The sequence below is a fragment of the Manis javanica genome, chromosome 4 (genome assembly GCF_040802235.1).
Source record: "Manis javanica isolate MJ-LG chromosome 4, MJ_LKY, whole genome shotgun sequence".
Classification (NCBI taxonomy): Eukaryota; Metazoa; Chordata; class Mammalia; order Pholidota; family Manidae; genus Manis; species Manis javanica.
In genome coordinates this window covers 152,671,729-152,682,990 of record NC_133159.1, presented here as the reverse complement: position 1 = coordinate 152,682,990, position 11,262 = coordinate 152,671,729, and the positions used below count along the sequence as shown (strand labels likewise).

Here is an 11,262-nt window from a genome sequence, read left to right as displayed (position 1 = left end):
GTTATGTTACATGGTGACATGAAACATAAGGTTGCAAGTGGCATTAAAGCCCCTACCCAGCTAACCTTGAGATGGGGAGATGACCCCAGGTGGTCTGGATGGGCCCAAGTTAATAAAAACAAAGGGCCTTTAAAGCGAAAGCAGATCTTAGAGTCAGAGTGGTGAGAAAGAATCACCTGGCCTTCGCTGGCTTTGATGATGGAAGGTGGGCCATGAGCCAAAGAATGCAGGCAGCCTCTAGCAACAGGAAAAGCCAAGAAAAATGGATTCTGTCCTAGAGCCTCTAGGAATAAACACGGCCTTGCTGACACCTTGATTTTAGTTCAGTGAGACCCACTTCAGACTTCTGACCTCTGGAACTATAAAGATATATAAATTTGTATTGTTCTAAACCACTCAGTTTGTGGCAATTTATTATAGCAGCAATGGGAAACTAATACAGTATCTTAAACATTGTTGGTGAATTAGGTGTAGGGAAGAAACTATAAAATGTTTTGGGTACAAATCATGAAAGTGTAAAAGAATTCTGTACTCAGATTGCTTGTATTTGTCTTAAAGTTCTTGTTCCCCTTTGAAGACACCAAAATTGGAAACTATGAAAGATGCATTACTGGTGTGCTTTATGCAAGAAAGAAAACTCCAGTAGGTGTAACCACACCTGAAGAAAGCTTTTGACCCTATACCAAAGGCAGGCAAATAAATGAAAACATACTCTGTTGGTTAAAAAAAGACAATTAACATGTGTATGTATACTTTTATAAGATTCTCTACTTTAACTGACTTTTGAATTAACCATCATTTCATTCCTTCATTCATTTTTTTATTCATCCATTTATCTAACAAAAAGGTAACTACTCTGTGCTAGCCAGTTCAGGGTACCAGGTCTACACTGATGAAAGAAGCATAATTCTGTCTGGAAGACACAGAAAACCAACACTAGAGATATTTTTTAAAATACCAGGACACTCTGAGTCAGATGAGGAACTTTGCTTCCTAACAAGAAAAGAGAAATGATATAGCATCCAATCCCTGCAACCCTTTACTGAATGATGTGAACAGTTTGTGCTGCCAGTGATTCATAACCATCACAGGGGAAACTGTCACAGAGCTTCTTTTTCTGTTTCTTCCCAAAAGTGTTACCTGTGCTGTTTACAATGCATGCTATCATGTTTGAAACACAGCTATCACAGGCTAACTGCAAAGAGAGTGAGACTGTTTTGTTGGGCTTAGCACTTTCCAAAGCTCTGGGAGTTTATCATCAAAATAAAAACCCAGTGTTCAGGGGGAGGTGAATAGCAAGACCATCAACAGTTCTGGAGAATAACATTCATTTGCAGTCCTACCTGGCAGGATGTCAAATCTGTGAGCATTTCTGTGCTCTTAGATGCTGAAGTCACAATGTTTGGTCTGATCAATTTTCATCCCCTTGGCCTCCCCTCACCAGCCGGGCCAATGTGCCATGCTGGGCCTGCCTTCAGGCTCTGCTCCCATTTTTAATGAGGATATTGCCTCCTTCCCCTTCGCCTCTGAGATATCTTCACTATGGTTGAGTGGATTCAAGATCATGTAGAAGTAATGGAATTAGGCTGTCAGCACATCTCTGCTTAATATGTTTTCAGTCTGTCTTTGTTTGAAGGATTCATCTTCCTTAAATTCTCAGTACTCTTCAGCACCACTGAACAGAATAACATTAGCGTGCTCTTGTCATTATATCACTAGTTAGACATAACCCTTCTTTCACAGAAGAAAACTCAGAGCAATAGCACTCATTAGCTACTTACATTAAAGCCTTAACAAAAGCCAGGTTGGAGTGTGAAAACTCATTTACACCTGCCGGAAGGGGATCATTAGCCAGCTGAATGATTAGAGCAAGTGTAGGCCCAGGACTGGGAAGGACAAGAGGGTCTCAGAGCTGGAAAACGCCAATGGTGTTAAGCTTTTAAGGATTCTGATCCCAGAATCAGAATCAGTTCTATGATAAGCCTGAAGCGTCACAGCCCTGAGTTACCTGGGGGATATTTTCTTCACTCTGCAATGGGCAAGGTCAAGAACGTGCTGTTGATTTGAAAGTGCCAAGTACAGTGATTAGCAAGCCCTTCTTAAATGTGGCATGCTTTGCTTCAAGAATCCTCACAGTGTGGGGATTTTTGGGTGTTCTCTATTTCTCTTCTTTTGTGAGGAGTGGGACCGTAAAATTATGCAGCCAAACTGTTTTGTTTTAAAGGAACTAAGAGAGGCACAATTAAGGACAAAAAAATTCAGTGCACAGAGTTATAGACTACATCATCCAACTCTCTAGGTAGGTAATAGCCTGCAAGAAATTTGCGCATCCTTGCCAGCCTACATGTGGGCATCCAGGCTGCTCCTCCACTGTCCCTCCCTTCTCCCTCTGACCTCACTCTAATTCTTGTCTTCCCATCTACAAAGGGGAGGGAGCAGAGGCTCAAGTCCACTGTCCATACTGCATCCATCTTGGCAATGTGATGCCAGTTTGCCCTGCTTCAGGTGCCCCCCAATCTCCATAAATGATTCTTTTTAAAGTTTCTCCAATCACTTGTCCTTTTTCCCCTATTTTCTTATTTTTAATTGAGGTATAGTTGACGTGTAACATTATATTTTCAAGTATACAACATAGTGATTCAACACTTATATACATCACAAAATGCTCATCATAGTAAGTGAAGTTACTGTCACCATACAAAAAAAATATGGAACACTTCACAAATTTGCATTATCCTTGTGCAGGGGCCATGCCAATCTTCTCTATATTGGTCCAATCTTAACATACGTGCAGCCCAAGTGAGCACTCCCATCATTTGCCTTTATTGTGAAAAGGACCTATGCATCCCCCACGAGATCCCATTCCCGCTCTTCCCCTCTGTGTTGTATGACCTCAGGGCAAGAAAGAAGGGGGCCAAGTTCAGCTGGTTCTTAACAAAGTCTGACAGGTCCCCGTGGCCCCAGCTCTTGTGGCTCCTCACCACTCTCCACAGAATGTCGGGTACTTAATGCAGCTTCCTCCCAAGTTTGGGACCCCTGTTAGCATCCAGAGAAATGAGGTCTCACTTAACATTTCTTCCATTAATCTGACTAATACAGAAGAGCTAGTCCTGTCCTGCTGTTGGTAGGTTTAATAATGCAACTCTCCTTCCAACTCAGCAATTACTCAGCTCAAATCTTGACCCAACAGAGTTTCTGAACAAGCAGGGGTGCTGCAGGCAGCAGGAACTCCCTCAGGAGACTTCAGTAGAACTAAATCCACCCTACCATGGCCAGCAAACATCTGCTCCTGGGTGACACCATTTCTCAGAAATCACAACAATCCATGTTGAAGGAAAGGGAGGCAGCGGGAGTTTGACACGCTGGTGTTTCTTTTAGTTGAATAATCACCACTGTCCTGTTTAATTTCTTCAACTGAAGCAAAGTTACCTCACTTGAAAAATATGCTCTCCACCCACAGGGCTTTTGGGTTGTTTTCACAGTCACCAACCTTACTTCTTAGGTTTGGACAAGAGGGAAGTTGAGAAGTGAGAATGGAGAACAATTTAGTTTATCAGCAAAATTTCTCTAAGGGAGGTCTGGCAAGGTGCTGGTTCTGACGCAGCTTGAGAGCAAAGACAGGTGCACTGCAGACAAAGGAAGGGAAGGAAGTCTTGGGAAAGCTTATTTTGATAATGAAGATGAATCTTCAAATGAGAAGTGTAGTTCACTTGTCTTGGAACAAACAGATGCTGAACCAACTTTGCAAAAGATTCCAACATTGCTTTTACATAATCAATTCTCTCCCTAGAGCTAAAAAAGAAAATTGTAAGCCTAATCCCAATGTTATTCCTACAGTTGACCCTCGAAAAACATGGGTTTGAATGGTTATGACTTTATAAATCCACATAAGATCCACTTATACATGGATTATTTTCAATAAATATATTGGTAAAATCTTTGGAGATTTGTGACAATTAGGAAAAAACATTTTTTCTTTCCTCTAGGTTCATGATAAGAATACAGTATATAATACATTATAATATACAAAATATGTGCTGATCGACTATGTTATTGGCAAGGCTTCCAGTCAACAGTAGGTTATCAGTAGCTAAATTCTGGGGGAGTCAAATGGTACATATGAATTTTTTACTGTTTGGGGGGGTCAGTGCCTCTACCTCCTCTGTTTTTCAAGGGTCAACTGTATTTTTTATTTCTTATCCCAAACATAGGCCTCTGAGAAAGCATATAGGACAAGTCATATGAAGGAAGAAAGCCCCGTGAATCAGGAACTCTAATATTCTTTCAGTTTGCTTGGAATTTGGATAAGTGATAATACCAATAAATTTTATATCCCTATATTAAAGCTCTGGATAATTCCTAGAATTTCAGTAACTATTCACAGTTTTATAAAGTAATTTCCCTTGTATGACTTCATTTAGACCTTAAAACACTCTTGTAAAATTGCTATTTGCTATCTCCAGTTTTACAGATTAGGAAGCAAATGAAATTTAAAGGACCTGCTAAAAGTCTTGCATCCAGTCAATGGCAAAGTTGGATCTTGAAACAAGGTGTCATGATTCCATTTTCCCATACCAAATACTTCCATTCATTAGCTCACTGAATTAATTGTCCAACATCCATCCTACCTATTCATCTTAAGATTGTATTAGTCTGATAGAGAGACTCCACTTAAATCAGGGCACACACTTCACCTCCCCTCAACAATGGCCAACACAGCATTAGATCTTAAATAAATACTTGCCTAATGGATGAATGAATGTATATAGCATTGTATTGAGAAGATATCCCAGCTGCCTTCCTAGATATTTTTATACATGTAATTTTGTTTGATCCTTTAAAAAATCCTCTAGAAGGTGTCATGTCCATTTTATGGTGAGGAAACTAAGGCCTAGAGAAGTCAGAGAACTTTTTCTTTGTAATTCAGCTAGAATATGTAAGTGAATTTGCATCCCACGTTTATGTCCTTTTTGCTTCTCTTCTCTCTATGTCTCTCCTCACCCAGTCCCTAAATCTGCACCATCCAATACAAGAATCGCTCATGGTGTGCAGCAGTTGAGCACTTGAAATGTGACAGGTCAAACTGAGATTTGCTGGTAAGTGTGTGAAGTGCACCAAATTTCAAAGACTTACTATGAAAAAAATTAATGGAAAATATATTAATGTTTTTATGTTGATTATATATTAAAAACATAATCCTTTGGATCAATTAAATAAAATATATCATTAAAATTAATGTATTCTCTGTTCACTTTCTATTTTGGGGCTACTGGAAATGTTTAAATAATATAAATGGCTCACCTGTGTGGCTTGGGTTATATTTCTAATAGACAGTGCTGGTATAAATACACCCTGTGACCTTTCAATCTTATATTCTCAAATATCCAAACATATAGTCCTTCTTTAAATTTTTAGGTTACTTGAAATACATACCATGAAGTGTATTTCTTCCTTACATTTGTTCCTTAATTCTTCTGTGGAGAACTAAGGAACAAAAATATTTCTCTGAACTCCTCCCTTTAATTTGATTCAGTTTTAATGTGAATCCAAGTCATCATTCTCTCCCTCTGTCATTCCTTTCCCTCATCTCTGCTTAATATAAGCACTGCTTTTTAAAGTATCTACTATTTTATAAGTCAAAATAGACTAGAATATGCTTCAGTAACCCATGACCCTAAAAACAACAAAAGTTGATTTTTTCACTGGCATTTCACTGTAAGAACAGGTCTATCCCTAAGTATTACTTTATTCCTAAGTAAGTATTCACTCCAGGTTGCTTTGACTTTATGGTACCTCCATATCAACACAGTTTTCATCATTACCACTAAGGGGAAAAGCACAGAAAATGAAAAACTTCCACTCAAAAGTGATATACTTCACTCCCACAACATCTCCAGGCTATAGGAAGCCACCTGGCTAGTCTTAACTTTGAGAAAATGGGGAAGAACAATTTCAAATATCTAAAGTAGGAGGTAACCCAATATTGGTGAATAGTCATAATTTCTATCATAACTCCTTGCTGAATGTTGCAGAACGTGGCCTTATGTTAAATATTTCTAATTCTCATAACAATCCCCTAAAGTAGGTACTAACATTATAAAACAGAGGAAGAAAAGAGAGATTAAATGTTACCCAAATTCACAGCAAATCAGTAGCTGAGCCAGAACTCAGAGCTCTCTGGTTTTAAAATCTACAAATTCCTAAATTTCTTCTTCACTTTAGTGTGATCGAATCATTAATGCCCCCCACTGGGTCTTTCTTAGCACTTGGTTCAAATTTATAACCTTTTATAATTTATTCTTCACAACTAATGGTCTATGTGATCGACTCTCCAGATATACTCCGAACTTCGAGAGGGAGACAACTATCTTTCTAACTTCTATATCTAAAAGAGTATAGAGTTGTGGCTTCAGAATTTGTTTTTAATTGAATGACTACCCTGACCCATTTTTCGGGGAATACTAGGGAATCATTAAAATGTGTAAAGGTTATTCTACAGACCTTATGAAAGTTAGAGTTTTTTTTTTTTGAGAAGGCATCTCTCATATTTATTGATCAAATGGTTGTTAACAACAATAAAATTCTGTATAGGGGACTCAATGCACAATCATTAATCAACCCCAAGCCTAATTCTCAACAGTCTCCAATCTTCTGAAGCATAACGAACAAGTTCTTACATGGTGAACAAGTTCTTACATAGTGAATAAGTTTTTACATGGTGAAGAGTGCTAGGGCAGTTATATCACAGAAACTTTCGGTTTTGATCACGCATCATGAACTATAAACAATCAAGTCAGATATGATTATTAGTTTGATTTTTTTACTTGATTTATATGTGAATCCCACATTTCTCCCTTATTACTAATATTATTATTTTTTTAAATAAAATGCTGAAGTGGTAGGTAGATAGATGCAAGATATAGGTAGAAAACATAATTTAGTGCTGTAAGAGGGCAAATGTAGATGATCAGGTCTGTGCCTATAGACTAAGTATTAATCCAAGCTAGACAAGGGCAACAAAACATCCACGGATGCAGAAGATTTCTCTCAAAACAGGAGAGGCTGAGGTTCTAAGCCTCACCTCTGTTGATCCCCAATTTCTCACCTGATGGCTCCCCTGTGACTGTGCCTGTCTTAGGTTGTTCCTCCCTTGAGGAATCTTACCCGTCTCTGGCTAACCAGTCATCTTCTGGGCCATACAGGGAAATGTAAAGTTGGTAAGTGAGAGAGAAGCAATATTCTTTGATAAGGTTAGCTTTTTACTTCTTTGCAGATTTATGCCCTGTGGCTTCTATGCCCAGCATTTGTCTTGAGGTATCTTTACCACTTGGAAGAATTATGATACTCGGTAATTTTCGATATGAGGCACGAATTCTATTTAAGGGTTGTAATTAGGAAGGAAGAAGATAAGCTATCGAAGTAGCAGATGGAAGAAAACATGGAAAGATTGATTATTTCTTTGACATATATTTTTGTAGAGTAACATAAGCATGTATAGGTTTTAAACTACTAATTAAATTGCATACACACATTAACAAAATAGGAATACAGCTACATAACAAAAGCAGACCTACAATTACTAGCCATATCCAGTGAAATCAAGAAAACCAGTTAGGTACCCTAGGCATTTGTGAAAACTTATCAATGATATGATGGATATTATCTAACTGAATTTGAACAGTCTGAGAGAAATCAGACAAATTAAAACAACCCATTCCTGGGGACTGATCACATCCCATATGTTCTTTTAATAGTAAATAGTCCGTAGTTGTAAGATTTTGGAGCGCTACAATTTGCACTTCTCCTAATTCTTGGTTGAGTTCCAACAGTGTAGATCCAGTCAAATTTGTTGTTTTACTGTATGCACAGGCCAGCTTAGACATCTCTTTCTTCATTCCAATGGCAAGTCCAGGAACCAGTGGGATGAATGCAGCTACAACTGCAACAGCACCAGGATCTTTGTTGAAGTTTTTTGATGATCATCTTCTGGAATGACTCTTCCAGAGGATGTTGATGTTGGAAGTTCTTCTTCACATTATATCTTAATTCATTTTCTGGGTAGCCAAATTAGGCTTTGATCCTCTGTATAAACACAAACAAACCCTATGCCCACACTTTGATATGACCTTTATACCATTGTGAAGAACCTATTGGTGATCACCACACAGGAACTGCTTTTTTATTTTTAAGAGAAAGGAATATTATCAGAAAAATGTACTTCCATAGCTGATCATCTGACACCCTTTAAAAGATCAAAATTAAGGATATGTAAAGCATGCATTAATCATTGATTTGAAGTTAGTTTTACCCTATCAGGGAGTAATCCTCCTTATCTTTCTCTTTTTTTTGTTATCATTAATCTTCAATTACATGAAGAATATTATGTTTACTAGGCTCTCCCCTATACCAAGTTCCCCCCACAAACCCCATTACAGACACTGTCCATCAGCATAGCAAAATGTTGTAGAATCACTACTTGTCCTATGGGTTGCACAGCACTCCCCTTTCTCCCACCCCCCACATTATGCATGCTAATCATAATACCCCCTTTCTTCTCCCCCCCCTTATCCCTCCCTATCCACACATCCTCCCCAGTCCCTTTCCCTTTGGTACCTGTTAGTCCATTCTTGGGTTCTGTGATTCTGCTACTGTTTTGTTCCTTGAGTTTTTCCTTTGTTCTTATACTCCTCAGATGAGTGAAATCATTTGGTATTTCTCTTTCTCTGCTTGGCTTATTTCACTGAGCATAATACCCTCTAGGTCCATCCATGTTGTTGCAAATGGTAGGATTTGTTTTCTTCTTATGGCTGAATAATATTACATTGTGTATATGTACCACATCTTCTTTATCCATTCATCTACTGATGGACATTTAGGTTGCTTCCAATTCTTGGCTATTGTAAATAGCACTGCAATAAACATAGGGGTGCATCTGTCTTTTTCAAACTGGAGTGCTGCATTCTTAGGGTAAATTCCTAGGAGTGGAATTCCTGGGTCAAATGGTAAGTCTATTTTGAGCATTTTGAGGAACATCCATACTGCTTTCCACAATGGTTGAACTAATTTACATTCCCACCAGCAGTGTAGGAGGGTTCCCCTTTCTCCACAACCATGCCAACATTTGTTGTTGTTTGTCTTTTGGATGGTAGCCATCCTTACTTGTGTGATACCTCATTGTGGTTTTAATTTGCATTTCTCTGATAATTAGCGATGTAGAGCATCTTTTCATGTGTCTGTTAGCCATCTGAATTTCTTCTTTAGAAAACTGTTCAGCTCCTCTGCCCATTTTTTAATTGGATTATCTGTTTTTTGTTTGTTGAGGTGGGTGAGTTCTTTATATATTTTGGACGTCAAGCCTTTATCGGATCTGTCATTTACCAATATATTCTTCCATACTGTAGGGTACCTTTTTGTTCTATTGATGGTGTCTTTTGCTGTACGGAAGCTTTTCAGCTTAATATAGTCCCACTTGTTCATTTTTGCTGTTGTTTTCCTTGCCCGGGGAGATATGTTCAAGAAGAGGTCACTCATGTTTATGTCTAAGAGATTTTTGCCTATGTTTTTTTCTAAGAGTTTTATGGTTTCATGACTTACATTCAGGTCTTTGATCCATTTCGAATTTACATTTGTGCATGGGGTTAGACAACGGTCCAGTTTCATTCTCTTACATGTAGCTGTCCAGTTTTGCCAGCACCATCTGTTGAAGAGACTGTCATTTCGCCATTGTATGTTTATGGCTCCTTTATCAAATATTAATTGACCATATATGTCTGGGTTAATGTCTGGAGTCTCTAATCTGTTCCACTGGTCTGTGGCTCTGTTCTTGTGCCAGTACAAAATTGTCTTGATTACTATGGCTTTGTAGTAGAGCTTGAAGTTGGGGAGTGAGATCCCCCCCCACCCACTTTATTCTTCTTTTGCAGGATTGCTTTGGCTATTTGGGGTCTTTGGTGTTTCCATATGAATTTTTGAACTATTTGTTCCAGTTCATTGAAGAATGTTGCTGGGAATTTGATAGGGATTGCATCAAATCTGTATATTGCCTTGGGCAGGATGGCCATTTTGACGATATTAATTCTTCCTAGCCAAGAGGATGGGATGAGTTTCCATTTGTTAGTGTCCCCTTCACTTTCTCTTAAGAGTGTCTTGTAGTTTTCAGGGTATAAGTCTTTCACTTCTTTGGTTAGGTTTACTCCTGGTATTTTATTCTTTCTGATGCAATTGTGAATGGAGTTGTTTTCCTGATTTCTCTTTCTATTATCTCATTGTTAGTGTATAGGAAAGCCACAGATTTCTGTGTGTTGATTTTGTATCCTGCAACTTTGCTGTATTTTGATATCAGTTCTAGTAGTTTTGGAGTGGAGTCTTTAGGGTTTTTTATGTACAATATCATGTCATCTGCAAATAGTGACAGTTTAACTTCTTCTTTACCAATCTGGATTCCGTGTATTTCTTTGTTTTGTCTAATTGCCGTGGCTAGGACCTCCTGTAGTATGTTAAATAACAGTGGGGAGAGTGGGCATCCCTGTCTTGTTCCTGATCTCAGAGGAAAAGCTTTTAGCTTCTCACTGTTCAGTATGATGTTGGCTGTGGGTTTTTCATATATGGCCTTTATTATGCTGAGGTACTTGCCCTCTATACCCATTTTTCTGAGAGTTTTTATCATGAATGGATGTTGAATTTTGTCAAATGCTTTTTCAGCATCTATGGAGATGTCATGTGGTTTTTGTCCTTCTTTTTGTTGATGTGGTGGATGATGTAGATGGATTTTCGAATGTTGTACCATCCTTGCGTCCCTGTGATGAATCCCACTTGGTCATGGTGTATGATCCTTTTGATATATTTTTTAATTCTGTTTGCTAATATTTTATTGAGTATTTTTGCATCTACATTCATCAGGGATATTGGTCTGTAATTTTCTTTTTTGGTGGTGTCTTTGCCTGGTTTTGGTATTAGGGTGATGTTGGCTTCATAGAATGAGTTTGGGAGTATTCCCTCCTCTTCTATTTTTTGGAAAACTTAAAGGAGAATGGGTATCATGTCTTCTCTGTATGTCTGATAAATTTCCCAGGTAAATCCGTCTGGCCTGGGGGTTTTGTTCTTGGGTAGTTTTTTGATTTCTGCTTCAATTTCTTTGCTTACAATTGGTTTGTTTAAATTTTGTGTTTCTTCCTTGGTCAGTCTTTTAAGGTTGTATTTTTCTAGGAAGTTGTCCATTTCTTCTAGGTTTTCCAGCTTGTTAGCATATAGGTTTTCATAGTA

The 11,262-nt window shown here is 38.2% G+C and overlaps 1 non-coding gene across 1 annotated transcript; it reads right to left on the bottom strand.

The window, feature by feature from the left end:
* Window positions 1-2,702: 2,702 nt before the first annotated feature.
* On the bottom strand, window positions 2,703-2,807 carry LOC118968515 (U6 spliceosomal RNA). The gene has a single exon (XR_005056246.1). It is a non-coding gene; the product is annotated as a U6 spliceosomal RNA (small nuclear RNA).
* Between the last annotated feature and the right edge of the window lie 8,455 nt (window positions 2,808-11,262).